Raw genomic sequence first — 14,106 nt, forward strand, 5'->3', positions numbered from 1 at the left:
TAGGTGAGGTTATGGACGCGTGTTATAACCGTATAGCTAGACATGACACTTAACGGGACGTACGGACCACATAAATACGCATAGAAGACAAAAAAAAAGCTGACAAGAACTTTTCCTGGGCACTGTGTCACGGTGCAACTGTCGTGACACGGTACTTTATACCGTCAAATGGCAAAGGCTACCGTGTCACGACGCTGTACACCGTGGCGCAACATTTCTGCCGTGACACGGTGCACAGTTCTAGGTCCATTTTGTGATTTTTTTTAGATTTTATTCAATTTAAGTTCGTACTAAATTCTATGTGGAATAAAAACCCTCGGTCATAGGTTAGTCCAAAAAAATAAAATGAACAAACACATGGGAGGTTAGAAACAAATAAACCAATAGCACTTAGTCACAATGATGTGAAAAAAAGTTCGCAACCTAAAGTCAAGATCTATGTTCAACTATGGTCAAGCTTTTGGTGTCAAAGGGTACCATGGTTAAGAGTTTGGACGCGTTGGCAAGGCAACCTCCCTTGAGGGTGTATGCCAACGGGCGGCTCCGCGAGTTTGTGATGAAATTGAACTCGACTCCATGGTTTGGGTGAATTTAATGACTCGGATGAACCTTTATTGCCATGAGCGTTTTTGGGTTGATAGAGCTTAAATTCCCCGGGGCTAAAACGCATGTAGAACACATACGGTTTTTCAGAAGAATTGAAGGAAGCTGATTGTGAATAAAAAAATAAGCCACTAGAAAGATTTCAGGGCTGCCGCGACACGACAGGGAACACCGTCTCACAGTACAGAACGCCACGTAACGGCAGTTTGTACCGTGACATAGCAGTTAGGAAATCTAACTGGTGCCTGTGTTTTCTTCGTCCACAATAAGGTTATCCAATTTTTCCTACGGGCGGACCTAAAATACAACGTTAAACGTCTATGTAAATGCAAAAATGCCAATTTAATCACAGGAATACGATTCAAGAATTTTTCAAGTCTCATCCACTCATCTTAATTAAGTACCGATCACTCAAATCGATAAATAACCAAGAATCCTCCCCCAGTGGAGTCGCCAAATTGTAGGTGTCGTTTGAAGTGCGCCTACGTTAAGCATGTTTGAATATGCTTGGCACTCTTAGGAAGTGGGAATTGACATATACGATTAGGGACAAGGAAAGTAGGGAGCCGCCAACAAGTTTTTAAGGAACTTGTAAACCGTTCACGGATCATAAAAGGCAACCACGATAAAGGGACAACGAAAGGCAACAACGATTGACCCATGAAGGTTACACCCCATTCATAATCCATGAGATTACTAACTCCATACGGTTCGGAACCACGAAAGGAGGATCGGGGATGATGGTACGAAGTGAGTCATGGAGTCACATTCGCCCGTATTGGCCTCTACTCGATTCTTATAGTGAAAAGTGATTCCTCACGATCTTAAAGGCATACAAATAAAGATTCAATTTGCTCCAAACTATTATTATGCTAAATTGGTTGAATATTAATGCTGCATATAATTCTAAAATATTGTGGTCACTTAATTAAACAACAAGATTAAAAAGAAACCTAAACCGGTTGTCCAAATTATCTTATTAGTCGTGATATTCAATTACATATTCCCTTTAACATGCGATATGATGATCATAAAAAATAGAATAAACATCAATATTGGAAGCAATTTAACAATAATCCAACAATTAATATGACAAACATAATAAAAATTGTTAGAAAAATAATAGAAATAAAAGGAACATGATTCCTTACTTTGATTTTGTTTTCTTGCAACTACAAAATAATAAACGCGTTAGTAACTTCAAGGAAATTAATAAAACAATAATTGAAATTAAATTAAATTAAAGTTGATTTATTTGGGGCCAAAGCCTCAAACAGTTCTACCTTTCACGCCTTGGTTTAAGGATGGAACCTCGGGTAAAGTATGGACTCCTTGGAGTACTAGGGGGAAGTATTATGAGAGAATAAGGTGGGCTAGTGTTTAGGCTAGAGCATAGAAGAGAGAATTATTTGATGCCTCGAACTACAGAAACGAGGCTCGTATTTTTAGAGGAAATGAATAGGAGGATGCACGGAACATTAGAGCTGAAGTTTACCCTAATTTTGGCGCTGTGACACGGTGTGTCTGCCGTGACACGGTCACTGGGCACCATGTCACGGTATTATGTACCGTGGCGCGGCACAAAGTTTTGCCCTAAATACAGCTAAACTGATAAAGCGCGTGAAGGGTTGTACGCAGAGAGTACGTAGAAAAATCCTGTGTCACAGTATGTGTACCGTGACACGGCAAATAACACCGCGACGTGGAAATGTCCACCGTGGCGCAGTACGTGGCGCCGTGTTACGGTGTACAGTTTTGGCTGAAATCCGTCCCAATTCACTTTTAACTTGATTTAGCTTGGTATTTTTAGGTGGCGTTTCAGAGTTTCGGGCTATTTAGGTTTATTATTCATTAATTGGGCTCAATTAATAAATAATACGAAATTAATTAAAAGGGTTCGGCCAAAATACAAATTGGACTATGCTTTGACTAAACATTAGGACTGATCTGTTGATTATTTTGTGAGCTGAGTTTAATTGAACATGGATTTTAAGAACTCCCGGGATTAAATACTCGACCCGACCAATAGTGGCGGTGAAAGATTGTTCATCATCGGATTTGGTTTCAGGGAGACATTTTTAGGTGTCTACACACTACTACAAAATGAGCATATTCTCGACGCTTTGTTGTCGACGCTAAGGGAGCCCCGTCAAACTATATTTAAAGTCTCCGCGTTTTTGCGATGCTGTAATTTGTCGTATTAAAATCTCGTCTCTTTTTAGCGTCTACAAATAAGAAATTGCACATGTCTAGCACGTGATATTACATGTAACCTTACGCTTTATTTTTTTGGGAATTAAAAAAAGCCTCTTTTGTTTATTCAATGTTTCGTCTTCAACCCTAATCCCTAAATTGTAGAGCGATTCATCTACAACTCTTAGCAAGCCACACTAATTTCTCCATTTCATTTTGGAGTTAAATATTGAAATTTGTTGCTCTACGATTCAAATCCTTTAGGTATTTGATTTTCTTTTCTCTTAAGTAATTTTAGGGGTTATTTCCTAGATCACGTTGTTCAAGTGCTTGATTTGAATTTCTTCAATATTATAGTATAATATCCGTTTCCTTGGACTTTATATTCCTCTATTTTTTGTTCTTTAATGTTTTGCATGATTTCCCCCCTACAAATTAAAAAAATTTGTTCCATTCAAAAATTTGCTTCGTTAGAAAAACGTAAATCGGATTTGGCACTAGGTGTTTGATGGCGATTGTACACTTTACCAGTCAGATTCCTAGAATGGAATGGTGACAGGCTATGATTAACCCAGAAAACCAGCCAAATAAGAATGAAAGGCAGCTTGTTGGACTTAATCAAATAATGAGCAACAACAATTGAGAGATAAGAATAGAGAGAGAATTTTAGAGAAGGGAAGTTTTCATTAATCATAAGCATAAGCTGCCATTACAACCTATTGGCTTAAATAGCCTTGATTCAGCTAATACAGAGTCCTTGGACTAACACAGGGCAAAATAAGAAAAAAGACAAAAGTAAATAACGGCCTTCTAATTTGCAGCAGCTGTCACATTCTCTCCCTTAGTACTATTATTCCCTTCCTTAGCTGTATTCTTCTCTGGCAAGGTTGGAATTCCTTCCTGATTCTTCCCCTGTACTATCTCTGACTCAGCATTCCCATCCTTCTCTTCTGACTCAACATTCCTAGTCATCATGACTGTGCTTTCAATTGCATCAATACTCCCCCCATTAAAAGATCCTTGACCCCTAGGATCAAAATTTGGAAACTATTTCTCAATTGACTCAGCATCTTCCCATGTAGCCTCTTCAATAGGTAGTTGATCCCATTGCACTAGCCACTGAACTACAGCCTGATTCCTTCTCTTAACACCTCTTTTATCCAGGACAGCAGTAGGGGTTTTCTGTGTGGGTTGGTCTGGGTAGATGTTTGGTAAGTCAGGGATGCTAGTGTTTACAGGTGGTTGACCATGGTGTTTTTTGAGTAGAGAAACATGGAATGTGGGGTGAATTTTAGCTGTGGGTGATAGTATAGGCTACCTCATCAACCTTTTTCAGAACTTCAAAAGGGCCATAATATCTTGGAGCTAATTTTTCATTTGCTCTCTGCTGAACTGATACTTGTCTGTATGGCTGAGGCTTCAGGTAGACCCAATCCCCTATCTCAAATACCCTTTCTGACCTGTTCTTGTCAGCATACTGCTTCATCCTATTCTGAGCCTTGTTTAAATTCTCTTTGAGCATCATGATGGTAGTGTTTCTTTGTTGCAAACTTCTGTCAACTGTATCAACCACACAAGTACCTGGTAGATAAGGTCTATGAATAGGAGGTGACTGATTATAGAGGATCTCAAATGGTGTAAGCTTGCTTGCTGTATGATAGTTGGTGTTATACCAGAATTCTGCCAGTGAAAGCCACTTGCTCCAATCTTGGGGTTTCTCAAAACACATACACCTAAGGTAAGTTTCAAGGCACCTATTGAGGACCTCAGACTGTCCATCTGTCTGTGGGTGGTATGAAGTTGACAACTTGTGTTGTACCCCCTGCAATCTCATGAATTCAGCCCAGAATTGGCTTAGACATATCTTGTCTCTGTCAGAGATTATAGACTTAGGGAACCCATGCAACTTATACACATTATCAAGATATGCCTGGGCAACTTTCATTGCTGTGAAAGGGTGGGACAAGGCAATAAAATGAGCATATTTGCTCAGTCTGTCTATGACAACCATGATGACATCTTTCCCATGAGAGTTGGGCAGCCCCTCAATGAAGTCCATGGTGACTTCTTCCTAAATGGCTTCAGGTAAAGGAATGGGTTGTAACAAGCCTGGATAGGCACTAGGATCATATTTGCATTTTTGACATACTGAGCATTTCTTGATGTAAGCTTTTATATCCTTTTTCATTCCCTTCCAATAGAACATGGCTTTGACTCTTTGATAAGTGGCCTCCACACCTGAGTGACCACCTTGAGGAGAGTCATGTAACCAGGAAAGAATTTTTTTCCTGACATTCTGATCAGCTCCAATCACTAGCTTCCCTTTTCTTCTCAAACATTGTTGCTCCCAAGAAAAATGTTTGTGTGAATTGGGGTTTTGCTGCAGTTCTAAAATTATCTGATGTAGTGTTGTGTTTGAACTCCAAGTCTGCTTAATTAGATCCCAGAGCTCAGAAGTTGGTTCAGAGACCAAGAGTGTTGCAAGCTGGGCATTAGTGATTCTTGAAAGAGCATCTACAGCCTTGTTTTCTGACCCAGCCTTGTATTCTACAATATAATCCAGCCCAGCTAGCTTAGATAGCCATTTTTGCTGAAATGGGGTCCCCATCTTGTGCTATAGCAGATACTTTAAGCTCTGCTGATCTGTTTTGATGGTGAAAGGCTGGCACAGCAAGTAGTGCTGCCATTTCTGTACAGCATACACCACAGCCAGCAGCTCCCTTTCATATGCAGACAAGTGCACATTTTTCTCACTTAGTGCCTTGCTCAGAAAGCATATGGCGTGACCCTCTTGCAAGAGAACTGCACCAATGCCCTTCCCTGATGCATCTGTCTCCAAGGTGAATGGCTTGGAGAAATCTGGTAAAGCCAGGATAGGTGGGGAAATTACAGTTGTTTTCAATGCTGTAAAAGTTGTTTTTGCTTCCTCATTCCAAAAAAAATTGTCTTTTCTGAGTAGAGAGGTTAAGGGTTTGCTGATCTTACCATAATCCTTTATGAATCTTCTGTAATACCTTGTCAAACCCAAGAATCCTCTTAGCTACTTAAGAGTCTTAGGTCTAGGCCAATTGATCATGGCTGCTACCTTGTCAGGATCAGTTGCCACACCCTTAAAAGAGATAATGTGGCCCAAGTAACCTATCTCAGTCAAGCCAAATGAGCATTTTTTAAGATTAGCAAATAAATGGTGACTTTGCATCAGTTCTAAGACTTGTTTAAGATCAGAAAGGTGGTCATTCCAAGTAGGGCTATAGACTAGGATGTCATCAAAGAAAACTAAGACACATTTTCTTAAGAGAGGCTTGAAGATATGGTTCATAAGGGCTTGGAAGGTTGAGGGTGCATTAGTGAGCCCAAATGGCATCACTAAATATTCAAAATGGTCAAAATGTGTCTTGAAAGCTGTTTTATGAATGTCATTAGATGCCATTATGATCTGGTGATATCCAGATTTTAGATCAATTTTTGAAAAAAATTGAGTGCCCTGCAGCTCATCTAACAGCTCCTCAATTATAGGTATAGGGAACCTATCTTTGATGGTAGCCTTGTTTAAGTTCCTGTAGTCAACACACATTCTCCAACTCCCATCCTTTTTCTTGACCAACATAATAGGGGCAGCAAATGGACTATTGCTGGGTCTTATTACTCCCTGATCTAAGAGCTCCTGCACCATGTCTTATATCACATCCTTCTGAAATGCAGGATATCTATATGCTCTCAAGTTGATTGGGTCAGTGCCTTCCTTTAAAGGAATGACATGATCAAATCCAGCTCTTAAGGGTGGAAGACTTGGGTTGGGTGTAAATACATCTGCAAATTGGCTTAGCAGAGCTGACAAGGTAGGATCATAGCTTTACTCTTCATTTTGGGGTGGCATGGGTGAGTGAGAGACATCTCCAGGTATTATTTGCATCATTGAGAGGGATCCACCTTGGTTCAGCATTTTCTAGAGGGCCTTAGGTTGAGTTTCTTTCCATTTCTTAGGGCCTTGCCCCCTCAGTCTGATCTTTCTTCCCTGGTGCTGAAATTCCATGGTCAAGTTACTGAAATCCCACAAGACTGGCCCCAGCTGAATAAACCATTGAATACCCAAGACAAGGTCACTTCCACTCAATGGTAATAAGAACACATCAGCTGAAAAATCTGATCCTTGCATTTTTCAGCTGAAATCTTTAATAACCTGACTGCATTGCATCTGGTTCCCATCAGCTACCTTCACCCAAAGTGGGGTAATGGCTTCCACCTTGCAATCAAGCTTTAAAGCTTTATCAAGGTCTATAAAGTTATGAGTGCTGCCACTATCCAACAGCAGTTGCAACTTTTTCTTGCCATGATGTCCTGCTACTCTCATGGTTTGGAATGCAGCCATACCTTCCATGGCCTGCATAGAGATATGAGCACAAACTGGCTCCTCCAATTCTGGTTCTTCTTTCTCATCTTCATCATCTTCCAGCTCCTCTACTTCAATGTGAAACAGTTGAGGTTTCTTACCCCTGCATTTATGCCCAGGTTCATATTTTTCATCACACCAAAAGCATTGATTCTTTGTTCTTTTCTCACTGAACTCAGCTGGAGTAAGTGTTCTACGATTGGTGTTTGGGTAGGCTGTGGGATTGGTGTTTGGGGTTCTTTGTGGTTGGAATGGTTTGGGTGTGAAAGGTTGATTTGGGAATCTTGTAAGTGGTGGGTTAGGTAAGAGTGGTGGTTGTTTGGGTGGTGGCTTAGGTTTTCTTGCTTCACTAGCTGCTTCTTGTAGCTTAGCCAAGCAAAGAGCTTGCTGTAAGGTGGTGGGAGTGAACATTCTCACTGCTAACTGAATATCTTCCTTCAGGCCAGCAAGATAGAAGCTGAGTAAATAAGGTTCTGACAGATCTAGTCGACTAGCAAGGGCATCAAAGGCATCATGATACTCCTGCACACTACCGGTTTGCTTAAGAGATTTAAGGTCTGCCATAGGGTCATCATAGAGGTCACCAAATCTAACAGTAATGTCCTTGACATATTCATCCCATTTAGGCAAAACATGCTCTTTTCTTAAGCTATAAGTCTGATGCCACAGCAAAGCCTTATCTTCAAGGTGAATAGCAGCTAATTTGACCCTGTCAGGATCTTCTACCTTATCTAGATCAAAAAATTGGTTGCATTTGTAGATCCAGGATTTAAGGTCTGTACCATTAAATCTAGGGAAATCTACCTTAGTTAAACGAGCAGAATAGTGAGAGTGTTTAGGAGGGGGGTCAGGTTCCTTGTCATTAATCACAAGGGTGTTGGTGTTGGTTTGGGTTGCTTTATCAGAAACCAGCTTAGTGATTTGCATAGACAGGCCAAGAATCAAATAATTGAGTTCAGAAATTGATTTACAGTTCTTATCAATATTCAAACTATTGTTTCTACAAGCAGCATCCAGTTTTTTACCTTGTTCCTGCAGCATGAACTTCAAGGAATTCTCCAGTTTCTTCACATTAGAAGATCCAAGATGAGAGGAATCAGATGATGATCTGGTGATAGGCATGATGAACACAGTCCAAGGAAGGTACTGCTCTGATACCAGTGATGGCGATTGTACACTTTACCAGTCAGATTCCTAGAATGGAATGGTGACAGGCTATGATTAACCCAGAAAACCAGCCAAATAAGAATGAAAGGCAGCTTGTTGGACTTAATCAAATAATGAGCAACAGCAATTGAGAGATAAGAATAGAGAGAGAATTTTAGAGAAGGGAAGTTTTCATTAATCATAAGCATAAGCTGCCATTACAACCTATTGGCTTAAATAGCCTTGATTCAGCTAATACAGAGTCCTTGGACTAACACAGGACAAAATAAGAAAAAAGACAAAAGTAAATAACGGCCTTCTAATTTGCAGCAGCTGTCACATTCTCTCCCTTAGTACTATTATTCCCTTCCTTAGCTGTATTCTTCTCTGGCAAGGTTGGAATTCCTTCCTGATTCTTCCCCTGTACTATCTCTGACTCAGCATTCCCATCCTTCTCTTCTGACTCAGCATTCCCAGTCATCATGACTGTGCTTTCAATTGCATCAGTGTTGTGATTTACTCATAAATCAAAATATTTTCATTTTTGTTGTTTTTTAGAGTATTTACGATTTACTTTTGTAATTGGGTAAATTAACGGTTAAAAGTTGGATTTCATTTATAATTCTTAAAGAGGATTCCATTCAATCGATTGAATTATTGGAGGTTTAGAAGTAAATTCCCAAAACGAAGTTGAGAAGCAACTAGCTTAGAATGTAACAAAAGGTACTAATCTACATTCCTTGGACAGTCACCATGGTAATTGTACCTTTGGTTTCTTACTCTTGTTGACTGTATCTAATTAGTTGTTTGATTGATTTTTGTTTAAATTTTAGTTAGTTTTAATTAAATTCAATTAATCTTTGGTTGTTGCTCTTACCTAGCTGATGTTACTTGAAATATTTTCAATTCTGATGTGATTTTTCAATTTAATGTATAATTAATTCTTTGGTTTCTTCCGTTCATTGTTTCTCCAACATTTAATTTTTGTTTCTTGGCAGAATTATGGGGTTTCTTTTCTGGATAGTTTCATTCGCTCGGGTATTTTCTTTTTTAAAACCGTAGGTTATAGATCTTGTTAAACTACTATTTTCTCAATTTAAACTCTTATTGGATTCCAAATGTTAAGATCTTTTCTTATTACGGTATAAAAAACTTGACATTGAAATTTTTTGTTGATTAGACTTGAAAAAATAAAAATCAAATGACTCTTATTGGAGTAGAGTCGAATGATTAATGGGGTAGAGATTATATCGTGGAGCTGAAAGAAACACCTGGAAAGAAGAGCTTGTATCAAACTCAATGGTGAGATACTAATTGCTTTAATTTTTTTTTTTTTTTTTTTTTTTACTGGTTTTGATGATAAGGTTATGAAATTGTTGGCAGGGTAATGTAGTTGGATGCTAATTAAGCACAGCTAAACTTGACAGATTATACTTGTCCTCGGTATGAAATAGAGACACGAGCTACGGTAATTTTACTCAAAACACAGGAATTATTAATCCATTATAGCTAGAAAAGTAATGAGATAATTATAAGTTCGTAATTGCAAAATTAAGCTATGTTTCGTATTTACTATTGATAGTACTAAATGGTTTTAAGTAAGGTTGTTATTAGTATTGTGATAGCATGTTCAATAAGCTTTTGTTTTGCTTACTATTGTTTTTCAAATATTTGTATTTTATCAATTTCTTAATTATCCTTGCTGTTGAGTGGTATGATGGTATTTTATTTGTATCATGTCGCTGTCAACTTTTGGTAATATTGATTGGTAATATTTGTGTTCTATCAAGTTCTTAATCCTTGCTGTGGAAAGTCTTTTAACGCATTTCTTTCTTGTCCTAGTGTGTTTTTACCATTATAAAATTCATCTATAATTTTATACTACATTGCCTCCTTATTGAAGATTCTTTCTATGGATATTTTCATGAGCAGATCAAAAAGGAAGAGAATGGAGGATATAAACCTATTTATCTCTGTCTAATATATAATTATTTTTAACTAAGTTCGATTTTCTTTTTCCTTTTCTTATTCTTCACATTTTAAAGGCAAGATAGAGTCTACACTTTTATTTCTCTAAATACTGCATCATGCCATCTTGCTGATGTGATTCTTAGAACTTATCTGGTTATTAAATTCTGCTCATTTCTCTATCTTATTCCCTTGTTCTATCGTTCTATTTTTTTTTTCTCTTTTAGCATAGGTGTGTGTGCTTGATTGTTTGATTTGTGCCTTGGTTATAAAAATAGCCTCACTCTCTGCATTGATCTGATATTGGTGTTTGCTAGACTTCCTTATGGTTGCTTCAGTACTTTGGGCAGTTGTTCTCGGCCTTAAGGTTGACGAGAAAATTATGAAGAATCCATATATAAGGAAGCAGCTCAATACTCGTTTTTGTGTTGTATGTTTCTATCTTTCTCTCTCCCTTACAATTTCATTTAATTTTATTTGTGCTCTCCTAGAGTACATAAGCTATCTAAACTCTAATAAACATGAAGGTTTGCAACATATTGTTGCCTTGTCTAGTAATTCCTTTAGGCTTGCATCTTTAGCATCTAAAAAAGTAGAATGAAGAATTTGAAGTCTGGTTTTCATATCTAGCTACTACTTTCATATTAAGACAGGTCTGTTGAGAAAAATTACATGGTATCATGGTGCCAATGACTTTCTTGGCTCTATTACATTTATTTCCATTGTTTCATGGCCTGGCTTCCATTTCTATGTGCTAATGGGACGAAGGGAGTACTATTTATCTCTTTAGCCACTTTCACTTACAATTTATTCTCTGTTTTCATAGGCTTAGATGTCAACTTTCATATTCCTATTTACTGAGTACGTGGTTCTCAGTACATACCAGTTATCCCATATAGGTCTGACATTGTCCAAAATGACCCATTTTGGTCCCATTTTGTGTCACTTGACTTAAATATGTAAAGCGATATTATTTATGCTAATTAGTCTGTAAAATGAGAGATAATCATGATAAGAGAATTCTTCTATATTGTGCTTGCTTTATTAGTATGTTGCATTTAACTAAAAAGAATTTGAACGATTAAATTTTTGTATAAGAATGTTGATCAAGTGGAAGACTAAGAGCAGCGAACCCAACTTCATTCTTTACTTCGAATTATTATAATGTTTTTGGGTGAGATGGCAGCATCTTATGCTACTACTCTTATATATTAAAACTAACACTAGTAGGTGAAAGAATAAGATTATGCATCCTTTAATTAACTTGGACAATATTCCATTATTTTACTGTTGCTGAGTTAAAGAATCTTGAAATTGTCTCTATAATGCTTGATGTTGATATGAATTTTTTATATCTTAAACTCTACCGTTTATATAACCTTACACATTATATACACTACTATATAATGATAAATTTGTTCAGCTAGGATTGTAATCCATTAACTATCTTTAAAGCTCTGATTTTGTTAGTGTTGTAGCATATAATGTATAATTGTTATTCTACAGGGACCATAATCCACTAACTAATAACATGTTTTATTGGACCAAAAAAAATACATGGAAAATTTTAACTTCAATCTTTGACATGCTTGTTATTGCTGCAGGATATTATTGTGATTATTTTGTGTCCTTGTCTACGTTAAAGTTATTAATGAAGTGGTTCTATGAAGACGTTTTAGTAGCTCTGAATTCAATTTTGACAAGCTGCAAGTTTTCGATATAGGTGGAGAATCACAATTAATCATTTTTATTTAATGTTAGCTCTTTAAGAGAAAATGCATTATAGATAAAATGTATTTGTACTTTTCTTTTATCATTCTAGCTTAAATCAATATTGGCAGAATGGTTTTTTTTTTTTTTTTTTTTTTTTTTTTTTTTTTTTTTTGGGCGTTGTATTGCACATATACTAAGTTGTACTTTTCTGTTGATTATGAATAAAATGAAATTTGAGTAAAATTTTCTTTTATTTTTATTAAATCTAACATGGAGTACAAATCTATCATTGCTAGTTATATTAATTTTAATTGATTGAATTAAATATATTATTGGTAGAAAAATATTCTCTACATTGGATATATTTATAAAGAACATGGACTAGAAAAAGTGTTGCCAAAACTAGAAATTTGGACAGAAAAAAGCGTTGATAAAATAGAAGACATTTAATATATATGAAAATAGGGATACAAATGAGTGTCGCAAATTTGTGATTATAGACAAGAAAAAGCGTCGCCAAATCTGAGAAAGTGCGCAAACTAATACAAGTTTCGACTCTTCGTATAAATAGTTGGACAATAAAAAGCGTCGAGAATTGCGACACTTTTTTGTGTCCAGCAAATTTCTCGACTCACTTATTTGCAACGCTTTTTAGAAGTGTCGAGAAGAAAATTTTCGACGCTTTTTTGTGTCGAAAATAAGCCTAAAAAGCATCTTAAAACCACAGATTTTCTAATAGTGACAACTAGTGATTACTTGTATTATGCAAGTCAATATACAAATGATGCATGTCTGCCGCATACAAACAGCATCATCATATTAAATACACGAAACATGTGCTAATAGCACATCTTTTCAATTTCACCAGAAAATAAAGCACATCTTTTCAATTTCACCATAAAATAAAGTAAATAAAAGTCAAGAATATTCATGGCATGATGGTTAGTAAATAAGTCATTTGCTTTTGATGAATCAATTTAGAAATTTTTTTTTTTACGTACTATATATGTTCTGACATTTCCTAGATATGTGGATGGATTAAGCTGAAATTTTTTTAAAGAATTCACATACATAACAAAGTGCCCATTGATAACATATGCTGAAAAATATTACACTGCAAACATATACCAATCATTAAATTTCATACCTTTCTTGGAAAAATCAAGGTAATCGGCCAAGGTATGTAGCTTTTCTTTGCTTGACGAACATAGACTAGTTCATCATTAGGACATGGCAAAGAGCAGTATATCTTCTGTAATTGTGACTCGAGCATGACCAGGCGGCATTAATCTAGAATGAGTAACTCTAACATCTGTTATTTTCTTTACCTGTCCGTTTGCATCAATTTGCAACTCTTTGTTGTTTCCTTCAATTTATAAACAACAATCACTCCATCCCTTAACATAAATACACCCATTTTTATCAAAAGGCAAAACTTACAGGACTATAACGTTTAAATTTTTGCAGCTAATCATCATTTTTTATATATTAAGTTCATTTCCTATATATTGGTTTAAATAATTCAGTTATGAGGACTTAATTAGAATGAAAAGGCATACCTCAAGAAATTCTTTCAAATCACAACTCTGATACGCAAGGTTAGTTGTAGGCTCAAGTCGATTGTTACAATCTGTTTGAGGCCAAGGAACATGATATGCCTCAGTCTCTAGGTTTTCCGTATGAGATTGTGTTTTTGTGCAATTATCTTCTTTCCTATTACCTTGTGCACTATAAATATCAGCCCCTGCTAATGAATTAGGGGTAAACCCATGCCCTTTGCTCCCTTGCTCGAAAATTTCGCTTGTTAACAGTTGAGTTAGAGGGATACCTTGAAGCCCCTGACCAAAAGTATCATCCAATTGGGGAGCACGTGACCCACATGTCAGACCACTAGACCCACCCTCTAGGCCATTCGACGTACCCTCCAAGCCACTAGACCCACTTGCTAGACCATTAGACCCACCCTCCAGGCCATTAGACCCACCAAGCAAGCCGATAGACCCACCAACCTGGCCACCAAACCCACCTGTCAGGCCAACACCCAGGCCACTAGATCCGCCACCCAAACTAATAGACCTACTAGCCAAGCTACC

The 14,106-nt window shown here is 37.0% G+C and overlaps 1 long non-coding RNA gene across 2 annotated transcripts; it reads left to right on the forward strand.

Moving 5' to 3' along the window:
• The first annotated feature begins 8,814 nt into the window (after positions 1 to 8,814).
• LOC145582185 (uncharacterized) lies at positions 8,815 to 12,179 on the forward strand. Of its 2 annotated transcripts, XR_014099814.1 has the most exons (6): positions 8,815 to 9,055; positions 9,331 to 9,370; positions 9,513 to 9,634; positions 9,716 to 9,800; positions 10,618 to 10,730; positions 11,905 to 12,179. It is a non-coding gene; the product is annotated as an uncharacterized LOC145582185 (long non-coding RNA). The 2 variants fall into 2 exon arrangements; XR_014099815.1 differs by lacking the exon at positions 9,331 to 9,370.
• Positions 12,180 to 14,106: the final 1,927 nt, after the last annotated feature.

The sequence above is a fragment of the Chenopodium album genome, chromosome 15 (assembly GCF_948465745.1).
Source record: "Chenopodium album chromosome 15, dcCheAlbu1.1, whole genome shotgun sequence".
Lineage (NCBI taxonomy): Eukaryota > Viridiplantae > Streptophyta > Magnoliopsida > Caryophyllales > Amaranthaceae > Chenopodium > Chenopodium album.